Genomic DNA, 16,154 nt, shown 5'->3' on the forward strand with positions numbered 1-16,154 from the left:
GGAGAAGCCTGTTCAGTGTGGTGGGGCCTGGGGGCTGCGGGCAGCCTGTGGCCTCTCGAACAGCAGTGGGCTCATCCGTTCATTTGGGCAATAAACATGGATAAAACAGCTCCCGGAAGTGCTTCCCCGAAGGAGGTGCCTGGCTTAGATGCCCCAGACACCCTGAATCAGTAGTGCTCATTAATAAGCACCTACTGTATATAAGGTGATGTGTAAGCAAGACCTTGTTCAATCCTCATGCAGCCTTGGCAGGGATGAACCCATTTTGCAGATAGGGAAGCTGAGGCTCAGAGAGAGGACATGTGCCCAGATTACTGTGGTGGAGGCTGGACTCCAGAGGCCAAGCGCCTCCCATTAATTCACCACCACTGTCACCTGACTTGGCACAGCTGTCTCAGACTGCGGTGGTGTCAGGGGCAGCCTGGATTCCTGGGACGGATCCCACAAGCTTGCAATAGAGTTCTCCCTTTACACAGGCAGTGTTTTCTGAGCCCTGGACCACCCACTCTGAGCATTATTATAGGGGTAGCCAGGAAACTCCAGGCTGAGCTCGAACACTTGCCTCAGACCAGTCCATGCCACTGACCCTGGACACATTCACACACATCTTAGAGTTCCAAAGACCTGACTCCCTTGATCCTCGTCCCCCTGTGAGGAGGGCAGGTTCAGCATCCTCAACCCCTGCCATAACTGAAGCTCAGAGATTGATGGTGTGTGGCCAAGCTCACCAGCCTGGAGCCGGCACAGCAGGACTGATCATGGCTGTGGGCACTTAGGCAAGAAGCTCCCCTCTCTGAGCATGGTTTTCTCATTTGTAAAATAGGGCAACTAAATCTGAAGAAGATGATATTCAACAAGGGCTTACCCCAGGACCTGGTCACAAGAAATCATCATGGGGTCACTAGTGGTTGCTATTTCTCTTCTTATTATCATCATAGAAAATTTCCCAGAGGTTTCCTGCAAATCAGCGTCAAGAGAGATATTCTCATCCAGCTCAGATTGAGGCCAAGAAAGACCCAGCGAAAGATGTTTGGTAATTTGGGCCAAATGTGCTCCAGTGATGAAGAAGTGCTCTGAACTGAGCACATGAGGACAATGTGGGTCTCACAGCTCTAACAGCTCTGCCTCCACCCAAACTCTGCTGTGCTGAACACCCAGGCTGCCCCAAAGAGACACAGTACAGACTGGAAGAGCCTTTTAGGGGAGATTTGGGTTTCTCAAAAATTTTAATGCATATACCCCCTGTATTAGTCCATTCTTATACTGCTATAAAGAACTGCCAAAGACTGGCTAATTTATAAAGGAAAGAGGTTTAATTGGCTCACAGTTCCACATGGCTGAGAAAGCCTTAGGAAACTTACAGTTGTAGCAGACAGTGAAAGGGAAGCAAGCACCTTCTTCACAAGACAGCAGGAGAGAGTGTATGTGAAGGAGGAATTGTCAAACACTTGTAAAACCGTCAGGTCTCGTGAGAACTCACTCACTATGATGAAAACAGCATGAGGGAAACTGCCTCCATGATTCAGTCACCTCCCACTGAGTTTCTCCCTTGACATGTGGGGATTCTGGGGACAATTCGAGGTGAGATTTGGGAGGGAACACAGCCCAACCATATCACTCCCTGACTGAGCAACTCCATTTCTACAAATTTGTCTTTTAGAAATTTTCAGACGTGTCCTCAGTGATTGATGTTCAAGATATTTATGAAGTACTGTGGGTCGGAGCAATAAGTTGTCAACATAATTGTCCACCAGTGGGAGATTAGTGACATGAGGACACATCTCTACCACAGAGCACCACAAAGCCAATACTAAAGACTGTAGTAAGTGTCCGGGTAGAAACACGGAAAGAGGGCTGGGCACGGTGGTTCATGCCTGTAATCCTAGCACTTTAGGAGGCTGAGGGTGAGTGGATTGCCTGAGGTCAGGAGTTCGAGACCAGTCTGGCCAAATGGTGAAAAATTTAGCTGGGTATGGTGGCGTTTGCCTGTAATTCCAGGTACTTGGGTGGCTAAGGTAGGGAATTGCTTGAACCAGGGAGATGGAGGTTGCAGTGAGCCAAGATCACGTCACTGCACTCCAGCCTGGATGACCAAGTGAGACTCCATCTCAAAGAAAAAAGAAACATGAAAAGACATTCAGGATGTATTTCTTAAAAAAAAAAAAAAAAGAGGTTGAAAACAGAATGTATAAATAGTGACATATATATGTGTATGTGTGTGTGTGATATAGATGATTGTGTATGTATAATGGAAGGTAAGAAAGTTAGGAGGGACTTCTTGTTTCTGGTCTGGCATGTAAGAAGCATAGAAGTCGTCACTCCATCCTCACAACAAGTAAAGTGCTGAACAAACTGAAAAATCAACAACTCTTCTTAGATTTGTCAGAGAAGTGAGGTCACAAAACAAACAGCTGCTCCAAAATTAAAGAGACAGACAGGGCAGACTCAGAGAATCACAACTTACCTGCAGCAGACACCCATGGAGTCCTACACATTATTTTCTTCTTCTTCTTCTTCTTCTTCTTCTTCTTCTTCTTTTTTTTTTTTTTTTTTTGAATATTGCTCTGTCACCCAGGCTGGAGTGCAGTGGCACGATCTCAGCTCACTGCAACCTCTGCCTCCTGGGTTCAAGCAATTCTCCTGCCTCTGCCTCCTGAGTAGCTGGGATTACAGATGCCCACCATCACACCTGGCTAATTTTTGTCTTTTTAGTAGAGACGGGGTTTCACCATGTTGGCTAGGCTGGTCTACCCACCTTGACCTCTCAAAGTGCTGGGATTACCAATGTGAGCCACTGTGCTGTGCCAAGACCCCAGTTGTTGATGGGAGAAATGTCTCATAATCTGCCGGCCTTGGCCTCCCAAAGTGCACTGGTCTCAGGTGGATTAGTTGATGGCTGGAGTTCGAGACCAGCTTTGCCAAAGTGGTGAAACTCCATCCCTATTAGAAATACAAAAATTAGCTGGGTGTGGTGGCACATACCTGTAGTCCCAGCTACTCAGGAGGCTGAGGCAGGAGAATCACTTGAGCCTGGGAAGCAAAGGTTGCAGTGAGCAGAGATCGCAGTGAGCAGAGATCACGCCACCACACTCCAGCCTGGGTGACAGAGTGAGACTCCATCTCAAAAAAAAGAAAAATCAAAAAACCTCTAGAAAGGCTAAGAAATAAGGAGAGAAGACACAAATTGCTAATAAAAAGGGAAACGGAAAGAAAACATCACTATAGATCCCATGGACACTAAAAGAACAGAGAAATACTATGAACAAATCTATCCACACAAATTTGATAACCTAGATGAAATGAACCAATTTCTTGAAAAATAAAATCTGCCAAAATTCACACAAGAAGGAATAGTCAATCAGCATAGGTCTATATCTATTAAGGAAATTGAATCATCAATTAATAACCTTCCAAAACAGAAAGCAGATGGGAAATGCTACCAAACATTTAAGAAGGAAATTATGCAACACTTTGGGAGGCCGAGGCGGGTGGATCACGAGGTCAAGAGATCGAGACCATCCTGGTCAACATGGTGAAACCCCGTCTCTACTAAAAATACATAAAAGTAGCTGGGCACGGTGGTGCGTGCCTGTAATCCCAGCTACTCAGGAGGCTGAGGCAGGAGAATTGCCTGAACCCAGGAGGCGGAGGTTGCGGTGAGCCGAGATCGCGCCATTGCACTCCAGCCTGGGTAATGAGCGAAACTCCGTCTCAAAAAAAAAAAAAAAAAAAAAGAAGGAAATTATGCCAATTCTCCAAAATCTTTTTCAGAAGAAAGAAGTACAGTAGCTAAATTCTAACTTATTCTATGAGGCCAGTATTATCCTAATATCAAAACCAAAGGCATTACAAGAAAAGAAAACTACAGAAAAATATTTCTCATGAATGTAGATGCAAAAATCTTCAAAAAATATTAGAAAGTTGGAACCAACAATGTACAAAAATAATTATGCACTACCACCAAGTGGGAATTTTCCCAGGTGTGCAATGCTGGTTCTACATTTGAAAATCAATTACTGTAATCTATTACATCAACAGACTAAAGAAAAATCATGTGATCACCTCAGTAGATGCAGAAAAAGCATCTGACAAAGTCCAACACCCATTTACGATTAAGACAAAACAAAACGCCTCTCAGTAAACAGAAATCGAGGAGAGCATCATCAGTTTGATAAAGAATATCTACAAAAAACCTACAACTAACATCATACTTAGTGATGAGAAGCTAGAAGCTCCCCAACTAAGATCAGAAACAAAACAATGATATCTTCTCTCACCATTGTTTTTTAATATTGTACTGAAGATTCTAGCTAATGCAATAAGATAAGAAAAGGAAATAAAGCACATTGAGATTGGGAAGGAAGAAATAAAACTGTCTTCGAAGATAACGTAATTATCTAGGTAGAAAATCTGAGTGAATAAAAACAACTAAAGGAACTAATAAGTGATTATGGCCAGGCTACAGTATACAAGGTTAATATTTAGAAGCCAATTGTTTTGCTATATATTGGCAATGAACAAGTGGAATGTAAAATAAAAACCACATTACCATTTACATTAGCACTCAAAAATACTTAGGTATAAATAAAACAAAATATGTACAAGAGCTATCTATGTAAGGAAAGCTAAAAAACTCTGTCAAAGAATAACAAAGAAGAGCAAAATAAATGGAGGGATAGTTAATGCTTATGAATAGGAAGAGCCAATATTGTCTAGATGCCAGTTCTTCCCAACTTGATTTATAGATTCAACACAACCTAGTCAAAATCCCAGCAAGTTATTTTATAGACATAGACAAATTGATTCTAAATGGAAAGGTAAAAGACCCAGAATATTGGCTCATATTGAAGGAGAAGAACAAAGTCAGAGGACTGACACTACCCAACTTCAAGGCCTACTGTAAAGCCACAGTAATTAAGATAGTGTGGTACTGGTGAAAGAATGGAAAAATAGATCAGTGGAACAGAATAGAGAGCCCAGAAACAGACCCACATAAGCATAGTAAGCTGATCTTTGACAGAAGAGCTAAGGCTATGAAACAAAGATAGTCTTTTCAAGAACAGTGCTGGAATAACTGGTCATCCACGTACAAAAATAAGATGTAGGCACAAAGCTAACATCCTTCACAAAAACTAACTCAAAATGGATTATAGACTCCATAAAGTATATGGTACAAAACTTATTAAACTCCTAGAAATAAATAAGAGAAAACCTAGATGACCTTGATTATAGTGATGAATTTTCAGATTCAACACCAAAGGCACAATTCATGAAATAGAGAACTGATAAGCTGGACTTTATTAAAATTTAAAACTTCTGGTCTCCAAAAGACAATGTCAAGAAAATAAGAAGACAAGCCATAGACTCAGAGAAAATATTTGCAAAAGACACATCTGAGAAAGGACTGTTATCCAGAATATACAATGAATTAAAACTCATCAAAAACAATCCAAACAACCCAATTTTAAAATGGGCAAGGCTGGGCATGGTGGCTCACTTCCTGTAATCCCAGCACTTTGGGAGGCTGAGGGAGGTGTATCCCTTGAACTCAGGAATTTGAGACAAGCCTGGCTAAAATGGTGAAACATTATCTGTACAAAAAAATACAACAATTGGCCAGGCATGGTGATGCATGTCTGTAGTCCCAAGCTACTCAGGAGGCTGAGGTGGGAGGATCACTTGAGCCTATGAGGCAGAGGTGACAGTGAGCCAAGACTGGGCCACTGTACTCCAGCCTGGATGACAGAGTGAGACTCTGTCTCAAAAAAACAATGGCAAAAAAGTTGGACGCTTTAGTAAAGAAGATGTACAGGTGGCAAATTAGCAAATGAAAAGAACATCATATGTCACTAGAGAATTGAAAATTAAAACAACGTGATACCACAACACACCTGAAATCCCAAACACTGACAACGCCAAATGCTGGAGAGGATGTGGAGCAACAGGAACTCAAATTCATTGTTGGAGGGAATGCAAAATGCTACCGTTACTTTGGAAGACAGTTTGGCAGTTTTTTTACAAAACTAACATATTCTTACCATACAATCCAGCAATTACACTCTTTGATATTTACGTACACGAACTGAAAACTTATGTCCACACAAAAATCTCACACAAATGTGTATAGTAGCTTTGTTTATAACTGCCAAAACTTGGAAGCTACCAAGACATCCTTCAGTAGGTGAGTAAATAAACTGCAACACACCCAGACAATGGAAGATTACTCAACACTAAAAAGGAATGTGCCAGCAAGCCATGAAAAGACATGGAGAAAACTAACATGCATGTCACTAAGTGAAAGGAGCCAGTCTGAAAAGGCTACATACTATCTGAGTCCAACTATATCAATTCTAAAAAAGACAAAGCTATGGAGACAATAAAAGCCTCAGTGGTTGGCAGGGGTTGGGGGAGGGAGAGCTAAATGGCAGACTGCAGAGGATTTTTGGGGCATTAAAACCATTCTGTGTGATACTACAATGCTGGTTACGTGTCATTATACATTTGTCAAAATTCATAGAATGTAGACCACCAAAGCAAACCCTAATGTAAACTCCGGATTTTGGATAATACTGATTTGTCGATGTAGTTTCACTGATTGTAATGAAAGTACCTCTGTGGTGGGGGATGTGGATAATTGTGGAGGTTGTTGAGGGGAGGGGCAGACAGGGCTGTGTAGAAAATCTCTGTACTTTCCACTCAGTACTGCTGTGAAAAAATCAAGTTTATTAATTAATAACAAAAAAAAAAAGAAAGGAAGGGAGGGGAGGGAAGGGAAGGAGGGAGAGAGGGAGGAAGGAAGGGAGAGAGGAAGGAAGGAAAGAAGGGGAGGAAGGAGAGCGAGGGAGGGAAGAAGGAAGGAACGGAGGGAGGAAGGAGACAGGGAGCAGGGAAGCAGAAAGGGAGGGCTGTCTGACTTCACAGTCCAAGAGAGAGAAGCTTGCTTCTCAGAGGGAGGTGCCACACTTTGGATGGGACTCCATGTTGAAAGGCCAAGCCCCTTGACATGGCCCAAATAGAGAAAGTTTAGACAAAGAGAAATTTGGAGTTTTAATATGGAGGGGCCTGGTACCAGGGAGTAAGGAGCCTGAGGATTTTTATGGAGAAAATTATAAAATTTTATTGTAAGACATTTTAAAAGATATAAATAAATGAAGATAGATATCCTGTTCATAGATTAAAAGACTTAATATTTTAAAGATGTCAATTTCCCTCACTTCATCTATTTATTCAATGTGATCTCAATTAAAATTCCAACAGATTTTTAAAAATGAGATTTGACAAGCTGATTCTAAAATTTAGACAGAAATGCAAAGGGCTAAGAATGGCCAACATATTCTTGAAGAACAAAGCGAGAGAGCTTGCTCTACCAGATATCAAGACTAATTATAAAACTCTGGGAGTGAAGCCAGTGTTACTACACTGGCTCAGAAATAGACACACGGTTCAACAGCCAGGACAGCCCAGGAGCAGATCAACACATTGAGACACTTGATGCATGATGGAGATGCTACTGCAGACCAGTGGGGAAAAGATGAACCTTCCAATGAATTGTGTGAAACAATCAGATCCCTTCCTCAAACCATATGCAAAAAGGAGTAACCACAAAGCAATTTTTAAAAAATTGTTTATTTTATTTTATCTTGGTTTTTTTTGGTTTTGTTTTGTTGTTTTGAGACAGAGTCTTGCTCTGTTGCCCCCAGGCTGGAATGAATTAATGTGGTCTTGGCTTACTGCAACCTCTGCCTCCTGGGTTCAAGTGATTCTCCTGCCTCAGCCTTCCGAGTAGCTGGGATTACAAGCGCCTGCCACCATGCCTGGCTAATTTTTGCATTTAAGTAGAGCTGGGCTTTTACCATGTTGGCCAGGCGGTTCTCAAACTCCTGACTTCAGGCAATCCACCCACCTTTGCCTCCCTAAGTGCTGGGACTACAGTCATGAGCCACCATGCCCGGCCAAAATTGCTTTCTTTAAAATTAAGTACTCTACTATTCATTAAAATATCCTACACATTGGCCAGGCACAGTGGCTCAACACCTGTAATCCCAGCACTTTGAAAGGCCAAGGTGGGCAGATCACTTGAAGCCAGGAGTTTGACATGAGCCTGGCCAACATGGCAAAAAACTCATCTCTACTAAAAATACAAAAATTAGCTGGGCGTGGTGGCACATGCCTGTAATCCCATCTACTCAGGAGACTGAGGCATCACAATCGCTTGCACCCAGGAAGCAGAGGTTGCAGTGAGCCGAGATCACACCAGTGTGCTCCAGCCTGGGCGACAGATCAAAATTCTGTCTCAAAAAAAATTAACAAACAAATAAATAAATTTTTACAATCAATAAGAAAAAGACAAACAATGTAAGAAAAAATGGGTAAATGGCTCCGACATGCACTTAACAGAAGAGAAAATGCAAATAATGAATAAACATGTGAAAAGATGCTCAACCTCTTTAATAATCATAAAAATTCAAATTACGATCACATTGATATATTATCTAACTACCAGCTGGGAAGAAAATTGAAAATGCCAAATGTTGACAAGTATGTCGACATTTGTCTCTCCTCCAGCGTCCCCAACCCCAGGCTGTGCGGGTTCTCCTGCAGAAGTTTAAACTGGTACAACCACTTTGGAAAACAATTTGGTGTTCCTTATTAAGGTTCAAGAGGGGTGCATACTCAAGGCCAGCAATTCCACTCTAGAGAAAGACTTGCGTGTGTGTGTGTGTGTAAGGAGGAACAGGGCAGCAATATTCTTGTGGGGGTGCTGGTGACTTTCCTGGGCTTCTACTTCCCCCAGGGCCATGTCCAAGTCCCTTTCCTTAAGACTCCCCCAGACCCCTTCTTCCCCACACACCTTGGGACAACACAACCCCACTGGCCTATTTTGCAAATTGTCTTTCTGGGCCTGGCCTGTTTAGAGAAAGTGTGGACTCCAGACCTAGACCCAAAGGCAAGCTTCTTACGAACTCTGAGACCTTGCTTGCAAATCTTTTCCCTCTCAGGCCTCTGCTGCCTCCACTGTAAAATGGGTTCATGGTGGCACAGGTTTCATACGAGTTCGGGAGGCTGCAGTAATTTGGGATCAGCAGCGGCTGGGCAGGGTGTGAGCTGTCCGTGTGAAGGGTACTCCACAGATGGAAGTTCCTTCCTGTCCTCAGGACACACCCCTCCCTCCTGACTCCATTTCCTACAGCCTTTTTTGCTCACCTCAGTCCTGACCTCCCAGGTTCAAGCCATCCTCCCACCTCAGCCTCCTGAGTAGCTGGGACTACAGGTGTGCACCATTATGCCTGGTGAATTTTTGTATTTTTTGGAAACATGGGGTTTTACCACGTTACTCAGGCTGGTCTCAAACTCCTGGCTCAAGAGATCCTCCTGCCTCGCCCTCCCAAAGTGTTGGGATTACAGACGTGAGGGCCATGCCCAGCTTTGGCTGTGCCTTTCTTCTCCTGGTCTAATTCAACTCATGTTTGCGGAAGCTCTTCTTCACCTCCAGCCCATAAAGATCTCTCTCTTTCTTATGCTTCCAGTCTATCCGCTCATCAACAATTATTTCCCAAGAGCTCACCGGATAGAAGGCGTCATTTAAGGTGTTTCAAGGGACTGTGGGGAACTCAAGAGCCCCCAAGGTCCTGATGGAGAGGTGGCTCCAGCAGCTGTGTGGGAGAAGGGCAAGGAGATCCTGCTGTCACCCACTCATCCTCAGTAACCAGCACAGTTTGGCACATAGTAGGTGCTCAATAAATAATGCTTGAACATTGAACCAAAAAACTGAGATGTATTCAGATTGCACACACTGAAGCAGCTAGGGTGATGCACGTGTGTTTCTGCAGACGCCCACTCAGGAGCACACACACAAGTGTGCATGTGAGCATCAGTGCATCCAACCCACCTGCACACAGAGACAGCCCCGATGCAGAAGCCCACTCTAGCCGGCAACTCACCCGCACGAACGCTGCCTCCTGCACAAAGCTCATTTATTTTGATTTATGAATATTACAAAAATAAACCTGAGCATCTTCTTGGGGATTCTGTGATTCTCACACTGGTCCCTACGATATTGCTTTTCGCTCCTGGTTACCTGAAATTAGCAGAGTAATTCGGAATCTGCATCTTTATTTAAAGGAAAAAACTGTAGATGCAGAATTATAAAAATTTAATATGCTCCCAGGAAAATGAAAAATGAGAGGTTGTGATCTCGTCTAACACTTTCAAATGTGTTTATTAATTCATGTTTTAAATCATAAGTTTCATTCGGTGAGAGCCATGCACAGCAATGAGCCCGTTTTAAAATATTAATGAATAAACAATATTTCTCTATTGAAATATAACATGCTTCTTTGAACAATGGACCACCAGTAATAAATCAAAACCAGGAGAAAATTGCATTTCATATTTAATACAAGTTGAACTCTGCCTTTTTATAAATGATATCTTTTTTGTTTAATTGGCGTCGGTTCAGATCTAGCAGATTGCTAATAAAATTCTGGATTTCCATATTTAATGATGCGTACACTTTCTGCTGAAATTTTACCAAGAAAAAAGACTCAGCCTTTTATTATCTCCTGAGATGGCGGTGAGAGGTGAGGCCTCGGCCTCAGGCCAGGCTTGAGGGCTGGGGTGGCAGGCCAGAGTGGGTGGGCTGAAGAAGCCACGCCACCCCCAGGACCCTCACTCAGCCGTTGACACGCCCTGGCAACCCTGCGACTGGCCAGAATTAATCATGCCAGCCAGAGGGGCTGGAGACGGGGCATCCCCTTCCGACCTGGGGCACAGTGTGTAGCGATAACAACAATGAGAAAACTCACCCTATTCCGAGCTGGGCGTCATTCCATGTGGCCGCTCACTCAATCTTGACAACAGTCCTACGAGCTAGGTGAGAACAAAGTCCTCATTTTACAGATGAGAAAACTGAGGCTGCAGAGAGGAATGCCATGGCCAAGGTCGCCCACGGTGGGTGAGTGGCAGAACTTGGCCTGATTCTGCACTTAGGTTCTTCCCGCTACCTGGGGGAAGATGCATCCACCAAGACCTGGGTTTTATCCCCAGTGGGTGACCTGGGACTTGCGAGAGCCACGTGGCATCGGCGCAAGCTGGAATAAGAGCAGCTAGCCTCAACCATACTATTTGCAGAGCACTGTTCTAAGGGCTCCATCTGGACCAACTTGTGCGATCTACCCTGCGATGCCAGGAGGCAGGTGCTTGACAGAGAAGGAGACTGAGGCACAGGGAGGTTACATGATTCGCCCAAGGACACACAGCTGGTAGGAGGCAGAGCCTGGATTCAACCCTGGCTAGTTTCACTCGAGAGCCCATATTCACGAGCACTAAGCCACGGTGCTTCCTAGCTGTGAGGCCACACTGCCCTGGCATCTGTTCTCGGTCTCAGTGATGGGGCTGTACCCACTTGGCCATGAAGTGTGGCTCCTGGCAGTACATTTGGTGGGGCCCAGATGGAAGCGGGCCCCCTGCACATGGCTGAGTCTGCCACAGACAAGTCATCGGGCTGGTAGTGGTCGTGCTGGTTGTCCATGGCTAGGTCGCCAGACTCAGCAGGGACCAGTTGCAGGCCTCTCATTGGCCAGAAGCATCTGTGGACACAGCAGCCTTCCTGAGGGTATCTCTGGGATCTTCAGCTGCTGGGGAGAGGTGACAATGGCTCTGATGGGGTGTTGGGGGGAGACTGGCATTCTTCCCCTTCTCCACTCTGCCCTCACCTAAGGCTCATAGTGAGCCTGCAGACCCAGCGTGATGAGAGAGACACTGACAAGACAGTAAGGCACAAAGGAATAAGAATGCGAGCTGACCAGGCGCTGTGGCTCACGCCTGTAATCCCAGCACTTTTGGAGGCTGAGGTAGGTGGATCATCTGAGGTCAGGAGTTTAAGACCAGCCTGGTCAACATGATGAAATCCTGTCTCTACTAAAAATACAAAAAAAAAATTAGCCAGACGTGGTGGCATAGCCTGTAATCCCAGCTACTCAGGAGGCTGAGGCAGGAGAATCCCTTGAACCCGGGAGGTAGAGCAGCAACAAAAAAAATTCCATCTCAAAAAAAAAAAAAAAAAGAACAAGAACATGAATTTAGGCTTCAGACTGACATTCTGGCTCTGCATATTTGGCCAAGTGGCTCCAGTCTCCTCGTCTGTGAAATGGAGATGATAATTACACCTTCCGTGGGAGGTCACCATGGGCATTTCAAGAGAGAGTCTGGGACCAGCTACAGAGCCAGCATCTCCTGCCTCCTGCCTCTCTAGCTTCCCTGGCACACCCTTCCCCGTGCCCCCTGCTTCCTCCCCATCCCCCCAGCTCCTCACTTTCCCGATCCTGTAGGGCCTTTGCTGGGATGTCCAGTAGGGATAAGAACTGCTGCACAAGGGGATTGGCAGGGCTGGGCTCTGCCAGAGGGCACAGGGATCTGGGCTTGGCCTTGAAGGACAGGCAATCACCGGGGGAGAGGGTACAAAAGGATGTTCCGAGAACAGGGAGCAAGGACACAGGCTCCTTCCTTAAGTCTCTTGCCCAAGATTACACAGTTGGTAGGAGGTGAAGCCAGGATTCAAATCCACCTCTGGGCTGGGTGTGGTGGCTCACGCTTGTAATCCTAGCACTTTGGAAGGTCAAGCAGGTTGGATTGCCTGAGGTCAGGGGTTCGAGACCAGCCTGGCCAACATGGTGAAACCCTGTCTCTACTAAAAACACTAAAAAATTAACCATGTGTGGTGGCAAGCACCTGTAATCCCAGATACTCAGGAGGCTAAGGCTGGAGAGTCACTTGAACCTAGGAGACAGAGGTTGCAGTGAGCTGCTGAGATTGTGCCACTGCACTTCAGCCTGGAAGACAAGAGCCAGACTCTCAAAAAAAAAAAAAACACTTTGGGAGGCCGAGGCAGGTGGATCACGAGGTCAGGAGATCAAGACCATCCTGGTCAACATGGTGAAACCCCGCCTCTACTAAAAATACAAAAATTAGCTGGGTATGGTGGTGCATGCCTGTAGTCCCAGCTACTCAGGAGGCTAAGGCAGGAGACTTGCTTGAACCCAGGAGGCGGCGGTTGCAGTGAGCCGAGATCGTGCCATTGCACTCCAGCCTGGCTGGGTAACAAGAGCGAAACTTCGTCTCAAAAAAAAAAAAAAAAAAAAATGTTGGGCTCCAGAACCTGGGGGTGTTCAAACCCAGAGTGGGTTGCATGGCCAGGAAAGCTAAGGAGACTGCAGCCAGAGCTGAGCAGGGCAGAGCCTGGGAGTTGGGAATACACCCACAGGGGCACAGGGGCACACCCAAGCCCAGGCAGAATTCTGCCCATAATAAAGTACATGTGGAGAACATGCCCAGGCCTACCCTTAGAACTTCAGTGGTCAGGAGGCAGAGCTAGGATTCGAATCCATGCTGCTGGGCTCCAGAACCTTCACTGTGACAGCTGCCCTCCCAGGGAGGTGCTCTGTTTGACCCCATTAGTGCTGCCAGGCCCAGTCCAGCCTAGGTGGAGAAAAGGAGGTCTTCCTGTTCCTCACCTCCAACCCCATGATCTATGGACACAGATAGCACCACACACAGAGTCTGTGACGCATGCCACACACACACACACACACACACACACACACACACACACCCCTCACGGGACCCCCATATTCAGGTGGCCCAGTGAACTGAGGCATGGACGGGAGAGCCGCAAGCAGGGGTGATTTCCCTGGTCACCTCGCCCCAGACGGGACCTCATACTGCAGGCCTGATGGCCCAAGTTCACCAGAGCCTGACACTAGTGGCTGCCAAATGTGGCACATGGGGACTTCCCAGGGCAAGCCCTAGCTCTGGACAGGTGGTGTCACTTCTTCAAGCCCCACAGTCCCCATGGGAAATAAGAGAATAGCACCCCTGGTAGGGCTCCACAGGCATTAAATGAGACACTATGTGGGAAGTGCCGGGTGGGGGGGCCCTCCTTTCTCCAGGCGCTAGCACGCATTTCACCCCACCTGGGAGACTCAGCCTGACAGTACTTCTTCACTTCCCTAGAAAGCCGTCCCCTCCCACCCCCACTTCTGCCCAGGGAATGGCACAAGGACATTGTTCAGTTTGTAGGTTACAGAAAAGTCCAAACCTGGTTTTCAAGGCCACCTGGTCCTCCGCACCACTTGTGCACTCCTAGTGGAAGCCTGATACCCATCCCCATGTCCCCAGCAGGCCCATGGGCTCCACATGCTTGTGAACACACTCGTACTCTCAAGTAAGCACACATGTTCTTGTGCATCAAGCGGTATGTGGACAGGCCCTTCACCCGTGACTGCGTATTTCCAGCAGTTTCCTGCTGTTCTCTTTGATCTTGTAATGGGTTTTGGGACCCTCATTTCTCCAGTCCCAGGGCTCAGAAGCCCACCAGGCTTTCCAATGCTCTAAGTGTTGGCTTCTTGAGCAAGGGCTAGGCCGGGGAGGTCTGGTTTCACTCACCTCTGAGTCTAGCCTCTAACCCATTGCTTGACGCAGAAAATGTACCTGGTGGAAATCTATTAAAATCAACGACTAATTTCACCCAATTTGGAGTGAGACATAAGAACAGGGGTTCTTATGTCTCCAGACATGACACAGTCCCCATGTCCAGAGAGCTTTACAAACCCCAAGGGGCACCAGAGGCTGGGCCAGAGGGTCTGCATGGTGGCCCAGTTTCCTCACCTATGAAGGAGGATGCTTCTAACCTCCCAGAGAGGTGGTGAGGAGTGAAGAGAGAAAGCGTGCACGTGCTTCCTAACACAGCACATAGGAGAAGCACTGCGACTTTCATTTCAGCCTCCCTAGGATAAAGGAGACGCCCATAATTCCCTCAGGGCTTGCTAGTCAACGTGGAATCTCCTGTAAGCCCTGCTGTGTGCTTCTCTCCACACACTGGTCCAAGGTGAAACACAAGGCAGTTCTGCCGAAGTGTCTGCTTTGGCATGTTAAAGATGAATTTGGGTGTGCATATGTATTATATCCCCACAGTATATTTTTGCCAAACCGCATAGCATGGATTGTTTTATTTACAAAGATGAGAAAAGTTGACCCACAAGCTAATTGAATCATGCAAAAAACTGTTTAGCCATGGGAGCAATTCCTACAGGCAGGCTGAGCACCAAGTGAGGGAGGATGGCTTTGGAGGGCAATCTATTTTATAAAGTTTACCCTCACAGTGTAACTGCCTGGAGATGAATGGGAATGGTGGCCCCAGACCTTGTTTTGCCTGGCTCTACCAACTGAAAGAGTCAAACAGTTGTATTTATCATAGACAATTTGCTGCAACTAATTAACATTAATCTGATTTCCTGTGAGTCAGTTTCCTTGAGATATAGTAAACAGGCCAATTACCTGCCACTGACCTCTTTTATTATAAAGATTTAGGTATTAGAGACAGATGTATATGTAAACATACGGAGTTTCTAACAATTTGAAGAAAATAAAATGTTAAAAGATTTTTAATTGGCCTTGCAAGATTAGGAATTCAGAGTTTAAACAGGTATGTTGGATACTGCAGGGATTCTGTGTTTTCAACAGCATCTGATGCTCATTGTTTCCAAACTTTTGTTCGTCTTTAACTGTAGTTAAAGAAGTTAAAGGTGAAGAAGCGAATGTGTGCCAGACGCAGTGGCTCACACCGGTAATCCCAACACTTTGGGAAGCTAAGGCAGGAGGATTGCTCGAGCCCAGAAATTCGAGACCAGCCTGGACAACACAGTCAGAATCCATCTCTAAAAAACAAAGGAAAGTGAATTTAAAAAAATATTTTCAATCAGGTGCAGTGGCTCACACCTGTAATCCCAGAGCTTTGGGAGGCCAAGGTAGGAGGACTGCTTGAGGCCAGGAGTTTGAGACCAGCCTAGGCAACACAGCAAGCCCCGTCTCTACAAAAAAGAAAAATTAGCCAGGCATGGTTGTGCACACCTGTGGTACTAGCCACTCAGGAGGCTGAAGCAGGATTGTTTGTGCCCAGGAGCTTTAGGCTGCAGTGAGCCACATTCATACCACTACATTCTAGACTGGGCGACAGAGTAAACCCCCATCTCCAAAAGGAAAAGAAAATCCATCTAATAAGTGCCAAAGGCATCGTTAGGTCAGGCATGTGAGCTGAGGGCAGAGGCCTGGGTTCAAGGTGTGACCCCTTGCTGTCCTAGGTCTGTCTGTGACCTTGT

This window comes from Aotus nancymaae, unplaced genomic scaffold, assembly GCF_030222135.1.
Source record: "Aotus nancymaae isolate 86718 unplaced genomic scaffold, 86718_ANA_hifiasm-v0.15.2.pri h1tg000003l, whole genome shotgun sequence".
NCBI classification, from domain to species: domain Eukaryota; kingdom Metazoa; phylum Chordata; class Mammalia; order Primates; family Aotidae; genus Aotus; species Aotus nancymaae.